The 24,177-nt window shown below is 48.2% G+C and overlaps 1 pseudogene; it reads left to right on the plus strand.

Annotated features, from left to right (window-relative positions):
• The window catches only part of LOC138487459 (zinc finger protein 84-like), a 54,415-nt pseudogene extending 33,698 nt beyond the window's left edge, over window positions 1-20,717 (plus strand).
• The last annotated feature ends 3,460 nt before the right edge of the window (window positions 20,718-24,177 follow it).

Consider the following 24,177-nt stretch of genomic DNA (forward strand, 5'->3'; position numbering starts at 1 on the left):
CAAGATAGCTCAGCGGGTTGAGCACTGGCTGATGCGAACTGTGTGTGATCTGTAGGTCACAGGTTCGAATCCTGTCAAGGCTAGCTATGCTTTTCTTCCTACCAATGTCGATAAATGAGTACCAACTTCGGTTGGGTGATATTGTATGTAAATAGGTTCTCTGTAAAGTGCTTTGGCGAACGCGCTATATACATAACACATCATCATTTCTGTTTGAAAAGGCCCTTCTGTCATGCAACGGGAGATTAGATGAGGCCATTTCATTTAACAAGCTATACATTCCACACCACCCGTAGTGGTTCACCTCTAGTTCAGAGCCGCAGATCAATGCGGCTATGTACCCAATTCATGAAATGCTTGCATGTTTCTTCCAAGTGGGACAATAGAGCTGCACTATTTTATGCATAGCTTTATCAGCCCAAGACAACAGCTCAACCACATACACATGTCAATGTCGTGGGGGTTGTGCATATGGTGGAGGCAGCATCGCTGTTATTGGAGCGTTGGGGCTTGTTTACAAAACACTGTCCATATTATGGTGGGTTTGACAAATGCAAGAAAACAAACTTTCTACGAAGAAATGTGAAAGTGTAATTGGCCATTTCAGTTTCCAAGCCGCACATGCACAGCACCACCTTATAGCCCATCCATGAAAGTTCCTGTCCAGTTCGGGAACCACTGAGCAGTGCGCTATTCCGTGGGTCTGCAACCTTTGCCTCCCCAGATGTTTTGGACCACAACGCTCATCATCCATAGACCCCAGGGTCAATGGTGAGTGATCATGGGAGACATAGGAGGTCATTACAAGTTTGTCGGTGCGGTAAAAGTGGAGTTAGGTAATTCTGTTACCGGCACTTGTAATGCAACACCAAACTACAGGTTTGCCGGTGGGGGTCACTCATTTACCTCCAGCAAGGAGCTGGAGGTAAATCAGGCCCCCACCATCAGACAAACGGTGGTATTACCGGCACCGGTATTACCAATGCCGGTAATACCGGCAATCCCCTCCATCGAATCATATGGGACTCCATGGAATGGGGATTTACTGCCCTTTCTGCGACCTCAGGCAGTGGAAATGGTAGGTCAGTTTGCCGGTATCCCGCCAGAATTACCGGCAGGATAGTGGCAACCTTATAATGACCCCCATAGTCCAAACATCTGGAGAGCCATTGATTCTTTTATTTATTTTCGTTTTGAGAGCAATGTCATTACCTCATAGGACAGTGGTACCAAACTTCCAAAGATGGGTACTAGGTGGCATTGTCGCATGAATGTGTTCACCCTCACCATGTCTACTATTAATTCAGAGTATGATTTCAACTTTCTCTACAAACAGAAATATCCACTGTGGGCAATGCAGATTTAATTTCCTGTGTTGTGACCTCTTTCTGAAGTTGCTCACAAAGTACCATTAGGCCTGACTCTGCCCTCTTGTGGTGAGTGCTAGCTGCTGCAGCTACAACTTACCAATGACGCGACCGTGCTTACGCTTTTCCTCTACTTCCTGCTTGCTGCATGCAAAACCGAAAAGCAATGAGAGCGATGCTGTAGAAATCATGGCACCTTGAACGTGGCTGCTGAGACTACCGCAAGTGTTGAGGCATGATGGGTAATGTGTTTCCCATCTTGTGCAGGCCTCTTGCAATTTCTGAAAGTGGCATTTTAAGGCCCCGACAGCACTCAATCGGAGTGTGCCCAAAGATGGTCCATGCGTTTCCATGGGTCAGGATAAAATCTAGATTGCGCCGCAGGCTGAAACTGACCAAAACACATCCAAAGTTAATGAAAATCACCTGGAAGAGATGGAAAATCACACGGAAAACATTTTGAGATGATTAATCAGGAGAGTTGCGCTACAATTAACCCATTTCTGACCAACATTCACAGGTACATGGAACCGGCAAAATTAGTATGAACTTGCAAAGGTGTATAATAGAAGAACAGCTGAGACAAGTATGTAGGAATGTTTTAGGAGCGAAAGATATGGACCCGGATGCTGTTTTATGATATGATATGGTATTTGTAACGCGCCTATACACAAGTGTTTCAAGGCGCGACGAGGCGGGGGGGGGGGGAAACAAGGGAAAGACAGACAAACGATCCTACTAGGCCAGGTGTCATTCAGATCGCGCAAGTGCCGAGGTAAGGGGAAAAAGGAGAAAGTGCAAGGGGAGGAGGTGGGGGGGAAAGTGCAGTACAAGGTAAGTAGCGTAAAATAAATAATGAATAAAAAGGGCCAGCTGGTGGCAAGTGCGAGGTAAGTGCATAGCAAGTGCTGGGAAGGGGGCTGTAGGGATACAGTGACAGTCCCACGGTGCAGGGGGGGCCAAGGGAGGCAGTGCAGGTGGAGAGTGGCTGGGCCCTGGACCGAGGTCGCTGAGAGTGGCCCAGATGCAGGTTAAGTGCAGAATTCAGTGGGGAGTTAAGCAGGTTTGAACCCATTCCTGCCCAGAAATCCTTTTAACAGATAAAAGGGCCAGGAACAGCCATGAGAGGCATGGCCCTTCAAATGCATGTGTTTAAATCTAGCTTAGAGAAATATTAACAATTGAGAAGAATATTTTTAAATACTAATATTACAAACAATATACTTTCGCCTTACCATTCCTGCTCTTAACCGATTTCAAAAGCATAGGTCCCTGGTATGATATGGAATTATAAGCACATACATAAATAAATAAAGGAGATGGCAATTCTACTTCCAGTATGGATGCACAAGGCCTTTCACTTCAGAAGATTAATTTGTAGAAGAAAAAGGTGGAATAATATGCTGACATTAACCTATTCCCCCTAAATCAAACTGAAAGAACACAATTGACAGGGTAATTCATATAATTCAGCGCACAAGTGGCGCACGCGGCTGGCGCACAGTGTGCACATGCGACTTTCTGCACCACGTATTCATGGATTTTAGCCTCCAAAGCCTCCAAAGCCAGCCGTGGTGCAGAGGGGCGGAGCGACCCTGCAGCAGTGCCAGTTACAACCCCAACCCCTCCCCATGCGCCATGCACAGCGCACAAATCCCGTACATGGCGCACAGGCCCCGAACCACGAAAAGCTAGTAAAACTCCCCGCGCACCCCTCCGAATACATGTATACCCCGGCATGGGGAGTTTCACACGCGATTGACCCTGTGCGAGTGGGGTACGTGTGTTACTGGGGTGCGTGGGAACTTTCACATGCGATTGTCCCTGTGCGAGCGGGGTAAGTGTGTTACTGGGGTGCGCGGGAACTTTCACACGCCATTGTACCTGTGCGAGCGGGGTACGTGTGTTACTGGGGTGCATGGAAACTTTCACACGCGATTGGCCCTGTGCGAGCGGCGTACGTGTGTTACTGGGGTACGCGGGTACTTTCACATGTGATTGGCCCTGTGCGAGCGGGGTGCGTGTGTTACTGGAGTGCGTGGGAACTTTCACACGCGATTGGACCTGTGCCAGCGGGGTACTTATGTTACTGGGGTGCGCAGGTACTTTCACACGCGATTGGCCCTGTGCGAGCAGGGTACGTGTATTACTGGGGTGCGTGGGTACTTTCACACGCGATTGGCCCTCTGTGAGCGGGGTACGTGTGTTACTGAGGTGCGCGGGAACTTTCACACGCGATTTTTCCTGTGCGAGCGGGTACGTGTGTTACTGGGGTGCGTGGGTACTTTCACACGCGATTAGCCCTGTGCGAGCGGGGTACGTGTGTTACTGGGGTGCGCAGGTACTTTCACATGCGATTGGCCCTGTGCGAGCGGGGTACGTGTGTTACTGGGGTGCGTTGGAACTTTCACACGTGATTGGCCCTGTGCGAGCGGGATACGTGTGTTACTGGGGTGCGCAGGTACTTTCACACGCGATTGGCCCTGTGCGAGTGGGGTACGTGTGTTACTGGGGTGCGCAGGAATGTTCACACGCGATTGGCCTGTGCGAGTGGGGTACGTGTGTTACTGGGGTGCGCGGGTACTTTCAAATGCGATTGGCCCTGTGCGAGCGGGGTACGTGTGTTACTGGGGTGCGCGGGAACTTTCACACACGATTGGCCCTGTGCGAGTGGGGTACGTGTGTTACTGGGGTGCGCGGGAACTTTCACACGCGATTGGCCCTGTGCGAGTGGGGTACATGTGTTACTGGGGTGCGCGGGAACTTTCACACGCGAATTTGCTGTCTGAGCGGGTTACGTGTATCCAGTGTGGTGCGCAGGGAGTCCTACACGTGAATTGGCCGTGTGGGTCCTCCCAGGTGTCCCCTCTACCCCCTCCACGGCCCCTGCAGGCAGCCCACACCACAGGGGTCTACCCTGCACACCTGGACATGTCCCGCAGGCAGCCCGTCTACCATGGCCATGCCCCCCAGTCCTGGCCACATGTCACGTTGCACTAGTGATCACCAACTCATGTCCCCCAGCACCTCCACCCCCCAGCAGTGAGGGTCACCTGCCATCAGCCCCCACGCATGTCCCCCAGCACCCCCACCCCCCAGCAGTGAGGGGCACCTGCCAGCAGGCCCCCACTCATGTCCCCCAGCACCCCCGCCCCCCAGCAGTGAGGGGCACCTGCCAGCAGGCCCCCACTCATGTCCTCCCCTACATGAAATAAAGATGCACAATCATGGCCCACTTCTACACCAAAATACCACAGCACGCCACCCCATTACTGAGATGCAATAATTTCCCAATCAAACCCACACTGACATGCCCATCTCAAGACACAAACCAAAAGTCAACTATGTTCATCAACACATGTCCGTCACACACACACACTCGTTGGCATTGATTGTGTAAACCCACATTTTCACATGCATTAACCCAATGAGCAAATCCCACACATGGAACTAAAATATGAAAATGTATTATGTACAAAAATAAATCAATAACATGAAAGCATAACAAAATAGCAAACATGAAATGAAAAGTATGTGCAAAAGAAGAGTAAATGAAAAGTATAACCAATACAAAGAAATCCAAAAGAAAAATAGTCCAAACTCTCCCTCCACCAACGCAAATCGAAAGGAAACGTAAAAAAAATCCATTGATCCATGGTGAAATCAAAAGAAAAAGTTCAAAATAATCCATTGTCCAACTATGTACAATCCATTGTCCAAAAGAAAAATCCATTAATCCATGTACAAAATCAAAATCAATCCAACGTCCAACTATGTACAATCAAATTTCCAAGGGTCCATGAGCCCAACGAAACAAATGAAACCTATCTTATAACCTACCTAACAAAAAAACTATTTACAAAAGTGTGGGGCATAGTCCAAAAGCCCCAAAATAAAGAAAAAAAGGAAACCTAACACTATAAACTATTTACAATGGCGACGGGCAAGTCCTGTGGCTCACTCAGTGATGTTTTCGGCCAGGGCATCATCGAACTGCATGTCTATTTGCTGGAGGCGGGCCTCTGTCCTGGCCCCGAGGTCTCGCAGGGAGGCACTCATGGCCTGTTCCAACTCCCTGCGAGCCGCCTCGAGGCACTCTGCCCGCCTCAACGCCCGACGCATGGAGAACTCCGCCCTGACCATGGTGAGCCGCGCCTCTTCCGCCCGCCGCTGCTCCGCACCTATACGCTGGCCAAACCGCAGCCACACAGAAGGCACATCCATTCCAGGGTTCTCCTGCCCTCTGGCCGATGCCTGCCCCCCTGATGTCGATGGCCCCGATCCATCATTGCTCCCACCTAGAGCCTGCTCCTGCTGCTGCTGCTGTCCATGTGCCCTGTCCGATGATGCCTGCACATCCTCCATCAGCTGGTCTCCAGTTGTGGTGTCCACCCCTGCTGGACCGCTGACTCCCGACTGTGGCAGGGATGGGATCTCCACCAAGCTGGCTGTCTTGGTCAGGCCAGGTCCACAGGGGGCCCTGGTGGAATCTGGGCCGGAAGATGGCAGGGAGAACGACTGGCGCATAGTCTCCACAAAGGAGGAGAGGTCCGCCAGAGTGCACGTCACATGTAGGAACCCACCAACCAGGGCCCCTCCCAACAGTGCCACATCGTGACGCTGCTGTTCGTGATGGCGTGCGTTCTCCTCCCAGGAAGAACGCACGTCATCACGAATGTCACGCGTGCGCAACGCGACACCAATCAGGACGGAGCCCATACGTTCATTGGACCCCTCGTCCGCAGGTAGTGGAGAGGCAGATGACATGGCACTCTCCCCTACCTGCGGACGGGCCTGGGACGGGGCATCCCTGCTGGTGCATGGTGGTGCAGTCACAGGGTCAAGGACATGGACATGCACAGGCCCCTCCGTGGTGACCTGTGCTGCCTCCTGACCCTGGCCCTGGACTGCTCCACTTGCACCAGTGGTAATACCCCCACGTGCGGCTCAGTAGCGGGCTCCTCCTTCTCTATAGAGACCACCAACCTGGATGTCTCCGTACCATCTTCCGCCATTGCAAGACCCTGTGGGGGCTCACCCGGCCCTTTCGCCACAGCCGTAGTGGCAGACGCGGCACCAGCCCCCTCGCTCCAGGAGGATGGCAAGTCCTGGGAGGGTGGCTGGGCCTTGCGTCGCCGCCCAGTTGAGGCATTCTCGCTGCTTGGCTCCACAGCGCCGTCTCTGACCTCTTCTTCACTTGACGCTGCGTAGAGGGAGACATAGAACACAAACATCAGGGTACAGTACAATATTCGCCTAGACAGGAAGCAATAACACATGAGTGGCAGTGTCTAACATCACTTCCATCCTGTCCCTCCACAACACATGGGTGAATGCCCGCAACACACATGCATAAACAGGCACGGCGCCTGAAATCAACATCAGCATCCATGTACAAGGGCCTCTATTAATTCAAATGTTGCCTTCAAACTCACATGCATCATGGCTCACACTGATCCCATGCACACACATCACCGGAGGGTCATGCATCATGCCTTGTACACCACAGACACATTGGATAGACACAGTGCATACAACGGTGACCGCACTGCATGAGTGAATGTACACATCATCACGGACATGTGTCATGAATCCATGGCGTATCAAAGTCACAGACATACTTCTCAGACACACACACACATGTGCACCATACATGTACATGACAGTAGCACCCATCCCTCACACCCCCACCATGTGCAAGAACAGACACTGGCATGCTTTCATGTGTGCATTTTCCATACAGCTCCCCATGTTGCATTGGAACTAATGCACCAACCATGTGGTTCGCACATTACCGGTCTCACATCCATGAACATGATGTCCCTGCACACACACATCCATACATGGCCCATGTCACACATACAGGAAAGTATCAGACTACCAGCACACTGCAACATGCCCTGTCTCACACAACAATGCTTGGCCACTTACCGCTCAACTCCAGACGGGTCTTCCTCCGAAGGATTTGGGCGTGGAGCGCTGGGCATACGTGTTCCAGGACCCTCATCTGGATGTCACTCATGCTGACCCGGCCCCCCTCCACGAGGCGCCGGGCCTTGTGGAGGGTCCTGGACCTGAAGTCCTCCCAGTGCTTCTTGACGTGCTTGATGTCGCGGGTTGCCACCCCCTCCGCGTTGATGGCAACCACTACGTCGTCCCAGATCCTCTCCCATCCTTCATTGTTGGCGTGTGATGTTCCGAAGAGGGCATCATACTGCCCCAGGACATGCTCCACCAGGACACCAACTTCCTTCACACTGAAGATGGTGGCCCTCTGCCTCTCTGGCTGGGGGTCGCCAGTGGTCTCAAATGGTGTTTGCCCCGACATGGCGACCCCCGAGGCAGGCGTGGGTGGGCAACTGGGTCCTGGGGCTGGGCTGTGGAGCGATGGAATCCCAGTCGGGAGTCTTCTGTTCCAGTAGGGGTGGACACAGCAACTGGAACCCTGGCTGATGTGCAGGCACCAAATACCAGGGCACGTGGGCAGCAGGCAGGCAGGCAGCAGCAGATGGCAGGTGGGAGCGAGCTCAGGGCTCTGGGGGGCAGTAATTCAGCCTTCTGAGCAGGAGCATGGTCTTCCGTGTGTTGTTGCACGGCCAGCTTGATACGGAGTGATTTGGCACGTGAAAATCTTGCATGTCAGCGTGTAATTCGAGGAAAGGCCCTTCGTGCATAAGCGAGTCAGCACACATACGCGGTTTCATTGGACCAAAGGCCCTTAGCGCGTAAGCACTTCTGTGACGTGACTCACACGGGCGTTTCCCTCGTGACGTGGGCATATTGGTTCAGTGCGCGTGAAAAACTGCACGTCCGCGTGTGAATGCGTGTAATCCGAGGAAAGGGCCTACACGCGTAAGTGACATGACACGCACTGGCGTTTCCATCAACACAGGTGCATGTTCATCGTACATGTCGAAAAACTGCATGTCTGAGTGTCAGCTCGTGTAATTGGAGGAAAGGGCCTTAGCGCGTACACGCGTAAGTGACGCTGTACTTGTGGGCTGCTTTAAAAGGTACGTGTAGGACCCCATTTCCTTGTATGTGCTTTTCGTGGAGAGCGAGTGGGTGAATTCTGTACTTCTTGTCGGTTCACACGCGATTACTTCACAGCGTTTCAAGTTCGTACTCCCTGTTACCTCTGACAGCGTTAATTTTTTTTTTTGGGCCTGTTTCCTCAAACAGCGTTCACTTCTTCTTTGGGCAGGGGTGTTGCACGTTCTTTTTCCAGGCAGACGGTGAGTCATGCACGCATTTACCAACTGTGCTTGCCCCGTGTGTTGGTACCCCTTCAGAGGTCATTGTAGGCTGTGTGTAACATGCGTATGCTTATTTTTGTGTTTCTGGGTGCCACAGCGTTGTGCGGGTTCATTTTTCCACGGACGTGGTCTACCAGGGGTTGCGTGCATGTTACTTTTTGTTTTCGGGGTGCCTGTGCTTTGCATGACCCGTCATCTTCCCCCAGGGGTCACAGACAGCCTTGCTAGAGCACTAGGGTACGAATTCCATCTATAACCCTACCCCTTTCACCCCGAATTGCCCAGGACAATTGTTGACTGCAACTCCCATACACACAGCAACATCAGTGCCATGGTTGGGAGGCGACCAAGTGGTAAGGGAGGCAAAGGTGACGACCTCCAAAAGGTGGGCGTGGTGGGTGCAGTAGGAGACGTGGCCAGGATTTGCAGGGTGCCCCTAAACCCCCATGTGTGGAGGACCAATCAGGGACACCCATGCTCCCCCCCCCCATGGTTGAGGGAAACGTGGCTGACACCATCCCAGCTCAGCCCTTGTTGGACCAGCCCATTGTGGCACCTGACCCGGCACAGGATGACTCCCAGGCTGACTTCCAGGTCAGCAAGTCTAAGCCATGTGTGCCGGTGCAAGTTGGTGTCACCAGGCCACGTGGATCTGGGGCAGCAATGTCATCTGCTGCCCAAGTAGGCAGGGTGGGGAGGCTGCAGGGGCAGCTGCAGCTCTATCCACCCCAGCTCTGAGTCTCCCAGCCGGGACATTGTCGGTCCTGGTCCATCAAACTGACGTTGCCCCTGCCAACATCAAACTTCAGCCAATGCCTGCACCAAGACCTATGGTCATTGTGCCTTCGCACACTCCTACTACCCAGTCCACCTGCGCTTCTGCCCCTACTGACCAGAGTGGCGCAAGCCACTCAGGCTCTGCTCCACCTTTGAAAAAGAGGAAGAAGGGTGCTCTGGCACTACATGCTGAGACCCCAGACACGGCCACACAGTCCGGCACATCAAGGAAGCCTAGTTTTAATGACCCCGAACTTGATGCACTTGTGACCTATGTGTCGGCACATAGCCGCAAAATGGTGGTGACTGCAGGGTGACCACACCTGGTCAACGTAGGGCACACTGGCAGACCATCGTGGACCGCATAAGTGCCCTTGGATTTGTGAGGCGCACAGCTGATGATTGCTACAAGCGGTGGAATGACCTGAAATGCAGAGCAAAGAACAAGCTGGCCTCAAATCATGCCACTACTCTGGTGACTGGTGGTGGGTCTCCACCAGAGGACAACGAACTCACTGAACATGAGTCTTTTGCTGGGACCTTTGTCACAGAGGAACAGATCTAAGGCGTGGGAGAGCTACCTGATTACGAGGCATTGTCCGGTGAGTGCCCATGCATGTGTGTGTAATCCATGTGTATGTTGTTTGGGTGACGGGTTCTGATTGAATGCCAGGTGAGGGTGTGTACTCCTGAGTGTAATGGGTCACCCATGTGCTTCCTCCAATCCATTCATGTGCCTTTGATTTGGGTATGACAGTATCCCTTCTGCCCACAGTAGCCAATTAGCTCCACATTACTGCTGTTGCACTTGAACTATCATCTTGCAACAACATTACTCTGATTTTTTCTGTGTTCATTCAGGCTGATTGTGTAGGTCATCCCATTTTTCATATGCTTTTTTCATCCCTAATGTCACATATGTGACATGCTTCTGTCATTGTTTACACCCCACATTGTGCCACTTTAGTTACCTGGTTATGTGAATGTTTAAACCATTCAGGGCGAGGGAGTATTGGCCTGCTAAAATGTATTTTTAGGGCCTGTTTGCATGTGGAACATGATAGGTGTTTCCTGTCATGTTGAAGTGACCAACCATTGATGTGTACATTTGCCTACAATCACTGTCTAATTGTACACTGGATGTGTTGCAGTGTGCGGCACATGCATATTTTGCAACACTATTCTGCATTAATCTTCTCATCATGTCCATGTGACATGGATGTGTGACAGTACTCATTCACTGACATTCGCTGTAGTTGTCTAATTGGGTGAAAACACTTTGGTACTGCAGACCATACTGTCGAGGGGTGCCTCTGGGTGCAGCTCCCCAGACCTCTATTCAGGTGCTGAGTCGGATGATGAGACTTATGTACTGTCGCAAGTCAGTGCTTCTGGCAGGGATTCTGTTCTGTCCAACCCACCTGGACCAGGGGTAGAACCCTCTATGGGGATGTCAGTGTTGGTAGGTCCGCCTTTGGCGGTTACGGATGCAGGGTCACACTCCACAGCATCTGATCCTGTTCCTGGGCCAGCAGATCAGAGGGGGAATGCAGTCCTGCAGCCTCAGGCAGTGCCAGCACAGCAAGGTGCAGATCGTCTTGCCCCAAACAGGTGTGGTGCCCGCCGACGCGGTGGCCGTGCACCACCAGGCAATACTGTATGGGAAAACTCCATGTACGGTATGGCAACCCAACAGGCAGCATCAGTAGAAATGATGGCTCAGGCAATGGAGAGGGTGGCCACTTCCATTATCCCCCCTGAAAGGCAGATGGAGCAACAACAGCAGGCAACAGACTCCATTTGCCAATCACACAGGGAAGACATGTTGGCGTCCAACAGGGACCAACGGGCAGCACTGGAGACTCTGCGCAAATCCATATCAATAGAGTCACAGGGCCACAGGGAAGCCCTGAGGGTGGAACTCCATAACCTCAGGCAGAGTCTGCTTGAACTTGAGGCTTCCCGAAAAGTTAGGGCAGAACAGCAGCTGGAGCAGCTCATACGTTCGCTCTCAGCTGAGCTGCAGGCAACACGTGAGGAGATCCGGGCATCCCGCGAGGCCATGCGTGCAGAAGTGCAGGCAACCCATGACGTGCTGCATGGGGATCTCCGCTCTTTAATCCTCCAGAGTCAGACATTCCAGACCTGCATGCTTGCTGCCATGGAGGACCATACCAGGGCTTTGCGTGGGCTGCCTCCCATAGTGCCTCCACCTCCTGATGCAGCAGGAGAGGGTAAAGAGACCGACAGCAGTTCTCCCACAATGGCATAGCCGTGCAGGCCATGAGCCCATGGAGGTATTTTTTTTCCTGCAACATCCACGCAGGTGGGTGTTGGTGTGCACCCTGTCCTCGAACCTCCTGGGTGGCCTAACCCCCCCCCGAACCCCACATGGCCATTTCTTTTTTTTTTTTTTACACTGTGTTGCCTTGTGTGGCTCCCGTGGGCCTCCACTGTATTCCGGCTGGGCACATGCAGGCTTGTCCTGAGTTTGCGTTAGATGTGCTTGGGTTCGTGACACACACACCCCTCCTGCTTCCCGTTTCCATGGGCTTGCAAAGGGTGTGACCAAGTGACAGTGACTTACACAGTGACATTGGGTTCCCATGAGCTGTGTGGGCAGTCTGTAGTCAATACTGTGTGTACATCCCTAGTGGGTATTGTTGTTGTATTGTACACTGCATGGTGTATTGATATGTGCTTGTGCATCCATGTTTTCCTCCTAATTTGCAGGTTCCTTCCTCATGTCTTCACAAGGCCGTCTCCTTTGCAGATGGAGTTCATGTTGTATACAGTACACTGACACATTTGCGTGGCAGCAACACTCTACAGTTGGAAGGGGTCGATGTGCTGGCTTCTTCAGGTTGTAACACTACCACTACTTTGACTTAGTACTGTCATGTTTTTGCAATGTTTCATGGTGTGTTGCTGTATTGTGTTGGTGGTAAGTATTTGTTCATGTGTGCTGTTTGTTATTGATTACTTGGAGCATATTGTCTGTGGGCAGTTTCCATTTGGGACAGTGCACTTTGTGACACTTGTGTCATGTCTTATGCATTGCTTTGTTTGCATGACATGCCATGGTGTGTTGGGTGGCGGAGCTGGGGAGGGGTTGGGTGACATGGCGCTATTTTCATGTTGTATTTTGCAAGGGGGTAGTCATTCATGCAGCATAAATGTGTGTTTTTTTTGTGACACAGCATTGGTTGTCTTTTGGCAGGTAGGGATGCACACAATGTAACAATTCCAGGTGACCAATCTCAGGCTGGTATGGTTGTGACAGTTGACTGTCCCTTATGTCATCATCATTGATTGTCAGCTGGTATGTGCCAGGGCTGTGTGCACTCCACAGGGGTGTGATTTTAGGTGAAGTAATTAGCCACCAGCTGCGTACGGGCTGGCTCACCACGTGCCCTTTCCCCTCCCATGCGCAGTGGCCGTGCTTGTGGTTGGGGATGTGGGGGCACCACCATTTCCACGGGCAGGTCCCGGCGTATTGCAATGTTGTGCAGGACACATGCTGCCACTATGATCCTGCACATTACTGGGGGCGCGTATAGCAGCTGCCTACCAGAGCGGTCAAGGGAGCGAAAGTGTGACTTGAGCACTCCGAATGTGCGCTCCACTATGCCCCGGGGTTGCAATATGGGCTGTGCTGTATCTTACCTCGGGTGGTGTGGTTCCGAATTGGCGTCATCATGTGGGTGCTCAGTGGGTAGGCACTTTCCCCTGGAGAGGTGATAATGGGTATCATTAGTGGGGTTGTGACATTACTCAGTATCTGACATGCGTGCATGTGCAGGGGCATTTATACTCACCAAGCAGCCATGTATCGCCATGCCGCCCAGCTTCTAGGTCCCGGTTTATGGTTGACATTCTGTAAATGAAACTGTCATGGGTGGACCCTGGATAGTTGGCATATACTGAGGTGATGATTCCTTTGGCATCACATACTACCTGGATGTTGATGGAATGCCAGTGCTTGCGGTTTCTATAGATGTGCTCAGTTGCCCTGGGGGGACGTAGAGCCACATGGGTGCAATCAATGGCACCTAGCACTTTGGGGAAGTGTGCCACCCCATAAAAATCCTGGACGACAGCCTGCCTTTCTGCAGGTGTTCTGGGCAGGTATATGTGCCTGCGGACTGATGGGCGTGCAGTCATGATTGCCAACACCTGGTGCAGGCAGCGTGACTGCGTGGCCTGTGAGACCTCCCACCCCACTATGGCAGTAGTCCGCTGAAATGAACCAGTGGCCAAGAAGTGCAGTACATTGAGCACCTTTTCCAAGGGGCTCAGTGCTTGGGAGCACAGGGTGGGTTATGTGAGGTCATCTTCCCACTCACTCACCACGTTGAGTATTATGTGAGGTGGAAACCTGTACCTCCCATACACCTGGTCATCAGGCATCCCAAAAAGGCTGGTTCTGGGTGTAAAAATTCTGGGTCTGACTATCCTCCTCCTCCTCCTGCGGTATCCCACGACCACTGCTGCGAGGAACGGTATATTCATCTTGTCGTCTGAGCTTGTTTGTTGTTTGCGTGCACTTTTATGCTGCGCGGGTCCATGTACGTCTGCTTCCTGCTGGCGTACGTGTTTCCGGATTAGTGCGTTTTTTCTGGCACACTCGTTAGCCCCGTTCGATTCCATGAATACGTGTTGTAGGCGCGCGTGTGGGCGTTCCACGCATTTGCCTCCTGTACTTCCCCCGTGACGCCCACATTTTCACGCGTTGTTCCCCATTCCGCGTGTTATGCCCCGTGTTACGCCTACTTTTGTTGTGTGCGCTTCGCTATGTGCGCGTAGCGCACACTGTTTGAAGACGTGTGCACCAGCGTGCGCGACGCAGGATTTTATCGCACATCCATGGATTTACACGCGCACGGACTTCCATGAATCGCTGTGCGCAGGTTTCACTGCGATTTTCGCACTTGCGCTGCGATTCGCACACTTTCGCACGCTTGCGCAGGAATTTTCAGCGCACATTAATTCCATGAATCGGCCTCTGAATGGGAATAAGCCAGGTCAGTATGCCAATTCCAAGTAAAGTGTAGCAATCTATGTGGGAAATGAATTTATGCTTCATAGGGATGCTGTAGTACTTGGAAATGATAAGCTCTTCCTAATCAGCTATTGGCCAAAACCCATTAGAATTAGCCAACAGTGCCTGGACCGCTGTGGGACATTGGCACATGCAATTTAAGCACTCAAATCTAGGCGAACTGGGCATCTGTTGTTTAAAATATGGTTTTATAATAATACAATGTGTGATGGACTTGAATCATTATTGGGTATTGGCCAGAAATCAAGGAATGCATCAAAAAGTGCACATGGAAGTTTGGATTGGATGGTAATCCGAATTGATGCATTGAAATCCAGTTAAGATAAGACGAAATACTTCAGAGGAATACTTTGGGACAGAAAAATGTAAGAAGCAATGCACTCCTTAGCCAGTATTGACAAAAAACTCCTTTGAGACATACAAAAGTACATTTGACATCCCGGAACGGCATATGGTTTAAAATGTGAACTTTCAGATCTAGGGGAAATAGGAATCTGTCCTTTTTAATCTATTATTATGCACCTGTTGAGGCTGGTAACAGTTCTCTAGGCGATGCCATAGTGGGCCCCTAGCAAAGCAAGGGCCCCCGCAATGGCTTTAAGTAGTTAATGGGGCCCCCTTTTTTGCAATGTTACATTTGTGACAGGTGAGAATGCCCCCTGGGTGTCCTTAGTCCCGCCCCTTATGATATGGTTTGATATGGACTTAAAATACATTTAATATAAAATTAATATCAAAGATATCTATTTTATATCAAATGTTTATTTTTTATATAAAGTGTTTTTGTAGTTTCATGTGACTTTGAGATGATTTGATATAAAGTGAATATAAAGTTTATATAAAAATGTGGGCTGGGAGCGCTCGTGTGTGCTGCTGCCTGTTGGAGGTCGAAGTGAGTTGTGAGGAGATAGACTGCGAATGTTAGGGTTTTGTCGTGGTGACGCGTTGATGACGCAGGAGTGGGTTTGTCTTTATATATATTATTGATAAACCCATGATTGGATTATATCTTTCACCTATTGCAGTTGCTTTTTGATTCTTTAATGAACCTCCACAACAGGTGTCTTGGAAATGCCCCGGTTTATGAATGCAGACCCGAGAAACAGCAACGAATCACGTGGTGTGTTGTTACTAGGGATTTATATTTGATTAGTACCCGGCGAGGGCGCAATCAGAATGAGAGAGCCATTCTGATTGGCCCACGCGAGGCATTACCCAGCCGGGAATCCCTCGGCTGGCATTCCACAGCCACTGTTCCTGGCGGGGGGCGTGGCAGCCCCTCAGCCAATGTGGAGGCTCGAAGCGGGGCCATCCCCGCTCTGAGCCTCCACGGCTGAGAAGCTGCCTTCGCTCCCTGCCGGGGACTCAGGTACGTTTTTTTCTTTTGGTTCTCTCCCTCCCCCACCCCCACTTACATTTAGCCCGCTTTGGCCCCGGCAAGGGACAATGGAACCCTCCCACAGCTGGAGGCCGCCATCGTCCCCCGCCGGGGACCCAGGTACATTTCTTTTTTTTTATCCCTTCCCTCCCCTCCGCTCCTCTCCCAACCCCACTGCACTTACCTTCTTGTCTTTTTTTTCGGGAGTAGACGCGCTGGGAACAGAAGTGTTCCCAGTGCGTCCACTTCTGATTGCCGCCATGGAAAGGGAAAACGGACTCCGTTTTCCCTTTCCCAGCGGCTATTTTCTTGGTCTTTTTTTTGTTTTTTTTTCTGTCTTGAAACATTTCGGGGCAGAAAAAAATGCTTTTAGTGCCCCGGTCACGCAGATCTTACGGGCCGGGGTACTAATAGCAATATGACCCTCACGGCGGAGGCATTACTGACTCAGGTAATTATACCTGAGTCAGTAATATGTAATAGACTATAACTATGGGCCCCGGGGCATTACCTGAGTCGGTAATGCCCCCGCCGCTTGGGTCATATTGCTTAAATAACACTCCTGTTAACGCATTAATTATTTTATCACGCCTGTGTCACCCCCAAATACACCAATTTATGAGCCATACACATACGCCCGATCACAAATTTCTATTGAAAATTATGGATAAGGTGGCAGCGCACCAGCTACAATATTTTGTAGAAACCAATGACCTCCTTCATAAACAACAATCGGGTTTCAGATGGTTACATAGCACCAAAACGGCTTTTTTAGACCTTCATTCATACATGCTCAGTATTCTGGAAAAGGGTAAAGTGGGCATGTTGATGTTGTTGATTTCATCAGCCGCTTTCGATCTGCTGGACCATCAACAGCTTCAACGGGTCTTAGAACACTCAGGTAACTGTTCTAAAGAAGCCATCAGCTGCGTGATATCCTTCTTATCGGATCGTAGATCTAAAATCCACTGGGGGAGCAATACTCAGACTCAATTCCCATCAGTTGTGGTGTACCACAACGGGCCAGTTTATCACCCCTGTTGTTCAACCTGTATCTGAGCAGTCTCTGCACAGCGCTTGAGGAATTCGGAGCCTACTTTACCAACTTTGCAGATGACGCTCAGCTGGTAGTAGAGCTGAGTGGGAGTTACAACACTGATAACAACAGGGTGACGAACTTGTATAACATTATAGAGGCCTGGATGAAAGACAACTGGATGTGTCTGAATGGGCGAAAAAAAAAAAAACTGATGATCTTCGGATCATACCAGGCACAAGCTAAGTTAAAGCAGGAATACATATCTTTTAAGATCAAAAACACCCTCATCCAGGTATCAGAAAAAGTCAAAACATTGGGGATTTACTTGGAGGCATCACTTGGTGCAGATGCGCACATTAATAATCTGAATCGAAATTGCCAGCACTATCTGAGGCGGCTAAGGTACATCAGACCGTATCTGAGCGAGATGAACATTCCAAGGGCCACTATTCTCTCCAGGCTAGATTACGGAAATGCCCTCTTGCTAGGAGCAAGCAAAGGCTGCATAAGTAGGTGCCAAACTATCCAAAATAATGTGATAAGAATTGTTAGGCAGAAGGCCCGAAGGGATCATGTTACAGCGGACGGGAAAGGCTTGCACTGGCTAGCAGTAGAAGACAGGATCCCCTTTACAACTATGACCCTGGTACATCTGTGCCTATTTGGACAGGCACCTGCCTACTTGAAGGAACTAATTGTTCCCTATACCCGAGCCAGTCCCTAAGATCAGGGACACAGGGAAAAACTGCATGCAAAACAGCTAAAAGAGCGAATGGATTAGGAAGATCGTCCCCTTTGAGAGCAGCCCAGACTTGCCACGGTCTACCGATTAAACTTAGACTAGAGGAAAACTACATGATTTTCACAAAAAATTAAAAACCACAATTTTTAAATAAAGTCAGTTAGGGGGAACTACTACCAGAAATCCGATGTCCCGTCTAATTTTGTGTGTCTGTGTCTAAATGTATGCACCCCGATTCCTGCGGCCTGTTCAGCTCGATATAAATATATTTAAAAAAATACATTTTGCCCATGTCTGATAAATGTCTACCATTCTCTGTTATCTCACAATAAACAGTATTCTTCAGGACACTTGAACAGCATGCAGTTAAGGCCAACTTTCATGGCTGCAATACTAAAATAAGGGTCATATGTATGTCCAAGTGTTTCCCCAACCTCACATTCAATGGTCTTCAAATTTCATCTTTCACCCATGTGCTAAAAATAATGTCTCTGTCCTATTGTGGCACAGTATGCTCCTACAACACTATAAAGCATCCTTGACCATTTATATTTTACATTTAGCATTTTACAATTCATGCAGAGTAAAAAATGTTGAGTGATAAAACTGGCTCATGCTTTGATTTTGTGCGCATAAGTGTAAACATTGTTGATAGATGTTGTCTTTGAATATTTAGACACTCCCTGTCAAACTATTTCACATTGTTCAGCACCCTCCAGTTAAGAAATAAGTAAGTGTTGTAATTATCAGAAGTATAGCACAGTAAGCCAATGGGTTAATAAACAATATACCCTCTGTATTGTTTGCGAGAAGACCGAGTTTTGGTAAAGATAAAATCCATATTATTAAAAATGCAACTATTGAGTGAATCCCTGTTACAAAGTGAATACCTTTCAATAGCAGTTTCTTCAGAGTTATCTCTGAGAATACAGACACTTTCACACCTTTCAGCAGGCTCACATCTTGATTTGTACATGTTGTTTTCAAAATGTAGTTTTGAAAGCCATCTAATGCTGTTGTGGGCTCTCGGATCGAAACTTATTTTCAATGTACTTTACTATATCCTTTCTTAATATCTACATAGCAGCACACAAATACGTGTTGATTAGAAGGCTTTAAGTGCCAACATGCTAGACATAGTTAACATCCAACCAAACCTAGTACTAGTCATTAAAGCTATAGCCCACCATTTCCAATGTTTGTAATCACACTATACAACTTAAATGTTGTTATTTATTCCTATAGATCTGCTTTGTCATCCAATAATTTCAATGGTTTCATGCCCACTCCGTATTTAGACATGTCCATCCAGGCTCAACCCATTATAAAAAACATTTTTGTACTCACATTTAAACATTTCTTTTCAGCTTTTATTCGCTTTAAAATGCCAAAATTCTCCAAGACCTATTTATAGCTCAAGCATTTTAAAATGATGACAGCATGCCTTAAAAAACACAACCTCCTTTTTACATTAAATCTATATAAAATGATGATGTCAGCCACTCTGCCTAGCTCTATATTTCATGTATATAAAAACTGTTATCAAATATACACCAATTTTATATACAAATAAAAGAAAATGATTCAAATCCATAAAAGTAATATCAAATACTTTAAAGGGCTTATCAATAATATATACAAAGACAAACCCACTCCCGCGTCATCAACGCATAACCATGACAAAAACCTAACATTTGCAGTCTATCTCCTCACAATTTACTTCGACCTCCAACAGGCTGCAGCGCTACAAGCGCTCCCAGCCCACATTTTTATATGAACTTTATATTCATTTATATCAAATCATCTCAACATCATATCAAACTACAAAACACATATACATTTGATATAAAATAGATATCATCTTTGATATTAATTTTATATTAAATTTACATCAAGTCCATATCAAACCATATCAAAAGGGGGCGGGTCTAAGGACACCCAGGCAGCGTTTCCACCTGTCAAAAATGTAACATTGCAAAAAAGGGGGCCCCATAAACTACCGCTTTATGATGTTGCCGGCAAAGCCCAGGCACCTTGTCATGTGCATAACGCTATTAGAAGCCCTATTCTGTGGGGTGCTAATTTTATTTAAGGTAATATGGTGTGAGAGTAGATTGCCAACCGGAAGCCCCTTTTCAAAACAAACAAGATGACGGCCAGGCAACATAGGTAAGGGACAGGAGTGGTGTGCGGTGGGTAGTTAGGGCAAGAAGGGTGGTGGGTGGGAGAATGAGGTAGTGGAGGTTGAAGGGACATGGGCGGAAAAAGGGACGGACCACAGACAAAAAATGGCTGTACCCAGGAAGCGGTATAGGAGGCTAAAATGAAATGTGGGTTTAAGCCTCCTGATTGGCTGGCACCTATCCCGGGGTGCTAATAATGTTTTGTAATAGAAAAAGTGAGATGGGCGTGCGTTCATTTAACGGTATTGGCCAGTGCTCATTCATCCAAACATGTCGGGAACATCCCGGATCATCATGCAACATACAATTGATGCAGTCAAATCTACGTGAACTGTGTATCTATATTTTACCATAATGCTTTGAAATAGAAACATGTCATATGGAAGGCTCTTATAACCAGTCTTGGCAAGCATCAATTCTAGGCATCAACAGTGCCAGAACAGCTCAGAATGGCATAATGATTTCCATTGATGTACTCAAATCTAGATGAGGTGTCAACATGGCAGAAGAATATTTTGAGATAGAAACATGTGAGTTGGGATGCATTCGTTAAACCGTTCCTTTCCAAAATCTGCACTCATTTGATTGACTGTGATAGAATGAAATGTGTCAATTATTTACCTTTACTGATCATCTTTATTACTCTTCATCCTACTCTTCCTCGTCACAGTACGCAGTAAAACGCATCTCTATTTCTTCTTCTGCTCGCAGTCTTGTTGTACACTTAGATTTCTCTCTTTCCTTTTCTCTTCACATCTCTATACTCTTTCTTGCTGGGCCCACCTTTTGAACAATCATAAGGCAAGGCCCTTTCTTACTTTCCCGGTCCGCTAGTTAATCATTTCCTTTCTCTTGTTTTCCCTGGTTTGCTATTGCTCTTCCCTCCTCTTCAGGCTCCCAGTTTCTCATCTGAGTCCTCTCAAATTTATTTTTAATTGTTCCATTTGTCTTCTCTGTTCTCTCTCCCATCGTGATTCAATCTATCTTGCTATGTCTTCTCTTTGCTGGCAATCATTTCACTCCCGTCTTAATAAACGCCTTTATAATCTTGCTCCCCCTTATCTTTCTACCCTGGTGTCCTTTTATTCTCCACCCTGTACTCTTTGTTCACAGTCCTGTTGTCTCTTAACTATTCCTCGCCCACCCAGTGCCCAGACCTGCTTTTGCTCATTCTCTTTACTAGCTCCCTTCCACAGGAACGCAATTCCGCTTTCCCCACACTCTATTTCTTCATACCCTCTTTTTTGCTCTGCTTTCAAAGCTCATTTGGTCTGGTTTCACTTAGTTATTCTTGTCTTTTTTCCCTTTAATTGTACTGTGTTGCGATGTTATGTACTGTACGTTGGCGTAAAGCGCTTAATAAATACAAACTAAATACAACAAACACAAAATAGCTGGACTGTTTTCACTAGCAAGAGTGCTTGTGTTTTTGAAAACAAAACTGTGCATGATTATTGGAAGATATGGATACAATAAAGGGTTTTATTAGCAGCAGGTGCGTACGCTAAAGATGCTATCTATGTTTCTGCTATACCTGATGCCCTTATCTCATCTAAAGAAATTGCTTTTGTAAAATGTATGGCTCACCAATCTTAACATGATGATGTGACAAGTGGAATGGCTTTGGCAGGCATTTCTGCTACAGAAGTAGCTCTTTCCCAATTACAACCTATATCCATGCTCCCACAGATACAGCAGCCTTCATTTACATCCCTAGAGGACCTTGCTATAATACAAGATCATGTGACTCAATTAGACGAGCAATCATAGAATGATGTAGGATGCTTCTCACACCCTGGTCACCTCTGACATCCTTCGGATAGATGCTCGGTTGAACTAAGGGTATTAGGACCTTATTTTGCCTGTGTACATCATGAGATTGCACATGTGGCGAAAGGAGGGATGATCACGGCTGTCAAACACATGGTGCGCTCCATTGTTTCCCAATGTAGGACAGTGTTGTTGTGTGATGTGCACCGTATTTGCCAACAACATAATGTTTGGAACTCTTCAACAAGTATCACTTGAGCTCACCCCTTCCCATGGGGGCTACTTGTGAACATACAGATGGATTTTATACAGAAGACCACATGCTGCGGTCTGTAGTTGGTACTTGTATTGGTTGATATTGTGTCTGGGTCGGTGGAAGCCTATCCTTTTAGGAAGGTAGATGCAAGAATAGTTGTGAAGATACTGTTTAAGGAAGTTGTGCCAATGTTTGAAATACTACAATACCAGTAACTTTAAATAGTGAAAGAGGCACATACCTAGCTGGGCAGGGGGCAAAGAAACTTTGTACAGCATTGCATATCCTGTAAAAGATGTATTCCTTATACCACTCCCAATCTGCAGAGGCAGTAGAATGTTAGAATAGAATTGCCAAATTCTGCCCATAAACAAATATCAAATGGCCAGATGCACTCCTGTTAGCCCTAATGAGTTTCTGAACTATGGTCAATAGAGAAACTGATCTGTTTCTCTATGAGATACTTTTTTTAACCATTTTTTATTTGTAAACGAAACAAATACAACAGATACAACTAAAAGCCTTGCAACATCGTTATTTGTTTGGATGTACTGGCCAATACAGCGTTTAACAAAAAGATCCACCAACCAATGTGACACAATCCTCACACAAGGCAAACCATACTCAACACAAAAGACAACAACAAAGAAACTTACAATAACACCTGTTTATACAGTCTCAGTCCAGAATTACAGCCAATGTATGAGGGGCTCCATGTACATATAGTATCAGAGAGGATAAACATCACCTATGTCAGGGCGTTTCAAGCCTCCCCATCTGCACTCACCTCTTTCATCCCTCTGTATACAGCTCTGTACCAGAATGAGGCCTCAGCAAAAGCCCATCTCTGCAGATCACACAACCACACGTCCACACTGGGTCCCTCTGCCTTGCAGGTCATGGCAATCCTGCATTTAGGAAGCAAGCAAATCTTGCATCCTGGGGAGGTGTGCAGTGTGTTTTTTATTCACTTGAACAACCCCAAGAGGCAGGCCTCTGAGGGCCACGAATGCATTTCAATACCACCATGGTCAACTTTGTCTGCAATTGTCACCCTGAAACTCTGAACCACCGGGAAACTCCAGAACATATGCAACATATCTGCCTACTCAGCAGCACATCTATGACAGACATGTTCCCCTGCCCCTCAAAACTTGGATATATTATGTGGGGTCAGGTATGCCCTATGCGTCACATGCAGTTGTGATAATTTGAATCAGGCATTCCTGGAGACCTTCTTGGCACACATCAGGGTCCGAGCCCATTCTGCATCCATGAAGGACCTGCTAAGGTCTGCCTCCCACTGTGTCCGCACTTTCAGGGTGGGCTCACTTAGCTTGCTCAAGACCAGTTAATATATTCTAGAGACAACATGGCCTCCCTCCAAAACCAGATCGGGCTCTATGCCTTCAGGAAACACAAGCCATCTACTACCAATCTCTTTCAGCAGGCCCAGGTGCAATAGAAATTGGCCCTTGTGTATACCTAAAACCTGAGGCAGGGACTCAAACTCCATCACCTTCCTCTCTAGAAAAAAGTCACCTAACGTGGCACCCCAGTACCCTCCCAGTATCTCCTGACCTCCCGAACCGCCATGAGGAGCTCACCCGACAACACCACCAGAGCCCAATAGCCTCCACACACTCTTCCCAAGTGCCATGAGGTGTGGCAAATGTGCTCTTGTGCACCCACAGTACCTCCTTCAGAAAATAATTTTTGAGAGAAGGTTTCATTAAGCTAGTGTCCAGAGACAGACCATCCGCGAGCCAGCGCATGACAAACTGCAGCTGCCCTGTGAGAAAATACAATCAAAATGGGGGAGTATAATTCCCACACCGCATAGTCCCATTGTAAAGTGCTCAGTGCAATCTGTTTCTCTGGCCCTTCCAAATAAAATCTCTAACAATGGAATGCAATTTCTTGAGGAAATGGTGAGGAATGTTGAAAGGGACATTGACAAAATGGTATAGCAACCAGGGAGAACTACCATTTTCAAGAGCGCTAATCCTCCCACCATTGACAAGGGGAGCCTGTTCCAGAACACCATAGACTTCCTAAAACCATCTGAGACCTTCAGTGTGTCGTGTACATGAATAGCCTGAAAATTGTGCCTAAAGTTTACCCCTAGGTATCTGAAAGTACTTATCTCCCAGATTAAGCCTAAGTCAGCAGCTGACTCCTTCGAAGGCCGTGCAGCCACACCGCGAGCGGCTCAAGGGCCAAAATAAACAGCATCAGGGAAAGCAGACATCCCTGCCGAGTACCTTTCTGCAACAGCCACTCATTAGAAATCTGCCTTCCCATTCTCACCCTAGCTCTCGGTTCAGTATACACCAAGTATACCCAC

This window comes from Ambystoma mexicanum, chromosome 9 (genome assembly GCF_040938575.1).
Source record: "Ambystoma mexicanum isolate Mex_15411 chromosome 9, UKY_AmexF1_1, whole genome shotgun sequence".
Taxonomy (NCBI): domain Eukaryota; kingdom Metazoa; phylum Chordata; class Amphibia; order Caudata; family Ambystomatidae; genus Ambystoma; species Ambystoma mexicanum.